Below are 1926 nucleotides of genomic sequence, written 5' to 3'. Positions count from 1 at the left end.
ATTTATGAGGAATCAGTGTCAGATAGGTAGCTCAGATGCAGCAGGAGGGGAGGACTCAGAGAGAGACTCAGAGTATATTGAAGAAAACCTTCAGCGAGCAGCTTAAATTCACAGAGTCAGTAACCATGGTTTCTGGATCAAGTTAACATCTCTTTCTTTTATATAAAAGCAGGAATTTCTCTAAACTCTGGTTCAAGAAACTGCAATAGGGCGCCTGGAGAGAGCCATGTGTGCCCTCTTTACCAGCTTTGTGTTTTAGTTTCGCTTTTCACACTAAACTCACTGTGTGAGTTTGTTTAGGAAACAGTGAAGCTCTAGGTTAAAAACGTGTATACATAAAGTGTTGATGTATGTTGACAATGTGGGGACCAAGTGCGTTGAAGGGTGCTGATCAAGCATTTCATGGTGTCGCTGGTGTCACTTTGTCAAGGACAAGACATAAAGACCCCTTTACCGAAGTCTCGCTGTCTTATCTAAAGAAACACACACAAAATACTATTTAACATAACTGAATAAACACCTTATTGCATTAGGTGTTTTCACATGCTGTATTTACCTCTCAATAAGACCCACCTTATTGAGAGGTAACAATATTCTGCTAACAGTTTGGAGTGAAATAATTAAAGTCAATTTGTAAGTAAGCATAGTGCCACATTTATGCAGGATAAATATTGAAACATACACAGCGGCTGCAAATCAGGTAATTATATCAGTGTTTAAAACCTAAATTATTCTCACTGATCACAAGTCTGCACAGAAATTATCACAGAAATTCACATTAATTCACTGAACAGCCACAAAAGACATGCAGGTAATGCAGTTGTTTGAAAAATGACTGAAAAGATTAAAATACAAACATTTGACCAATCAAATCAAATGTTAGGCAAAAGAAAACATTTGACAAACATATTACGTACAAATAAAACTAATTTCTGTCGCCTGTATTAGGCAATCACAGCACATTAGTATTTGTCATTGCTGACCTCAGTCCTGCAGGCTAGTTATGGAAATTCTCACTGATGTGGAATAAAATCTTGTATACTGTAAACTAAATCACGTGTCATGTTAAAAATACATGAGTCAGTCAGAAAGAGGCTGTCTTTGTAGTTACAAATAAATGACTTCAGTTGCTTATTTTGCTTAGCGAGGTTTTACTCAAGTGGTTTAGCGAGGTATTGTTTTTCTATTTTCACCTCTTGTAATTTTTGTATTTCATCCCCTCTTTAACCTCTTTGAGCTATTTTGAGCTGTAATATTTTATATATTTCATTGATTTTGATATTTTGGCTGTTGTAACAGTAATTTCTCAGCATAGGATAAAAGTGCATCTTATCTTGTCCACAGACAAACAGACTCATTATGTCGCGCTCTGTGCTGCCGCTGCTCTTCTTCGTGGTTTGCAGAACACAGGCTTTTGACTTCTTGAGCAATCAGCATCCTGGATTTTATGGCACAGCTACATACTACACAAAATACGCTGATAATGGATCTGTTATGGTATGTGTGCTTTCTTTTGTAAAATGTGCTTACTTTTTTAAATTTTCTTGTCCTTTAGTAAAAGCATACTGGCTGTTTTTCCACAGCTGACTGTTCGTTATACACTGAATAACCGCTACTGCTACAATGCTTCCTTGTATAACTGCCAAAATAACAGCTGTGAAAATGTGCTAAACAAAATCAGTGAAATCAGTGGAGAGTGGTGCCAGATGGAGGAAATCTATTATGGTGAGGTTCCTGACAATGATGTGCACCTGGTTATGTGAGTACATCTTAGGAATAACCTTCTCTTAAACTTTAATATTTCAACTAAACATGAACTTTATTAAAAGAAAAGTAAGCGATTGACTCTGATGATTTAATAACACATTTTACATTAGGTTTGATTTTCCTAGTGTATAATACATACCTAATATACACCATGCAACA

At 36.1% G+C, this 1926-nt stretch overlaps 1 long non-coding RNA gene across 1 annotated transcript; it reads left to right on the top strand.

Moving 5' to 3' along the window:
- The first annotated feature begins 1113 nt into the window (after positions 1-1113).
- On the top strand, positions 1114-1742 carry LOC102200341 (uncharacterized). The gene is made up of 3 exons (XR_312144.1): positions 1114-1172; positions 1345-1497; positions 1584-1742. It is a non-coding gene; the product is annotated as an uncharacterized LOC102200341 (long non-coding RNA).
- The last annotated feature ends 184 nt before the right edge of the window (positions 1743-1926 follow it).

This window comes from Pundamilia nyererei, unplaced genomic scaffold (assembly GCF_000239375.1).
Source record: "Pundamilia nyererei isolate P.nyererei 1_Seehausen unplaced genomic scaffold, PunNye1.0 scaffold00231, whole genome shotgun sequence".
Lineage (NCBI taxonomy): Eukaryota > Metazoa > Chordata > Actinopteri > Cichliformes > Cichlidae > Pundamilia > Pundamilia nyererei.
The sequence above is the reverse complement of the archived record's forward strand: the minus strand, read 5'-3'. Positions and strand labels throughout refer to the sequence as shown.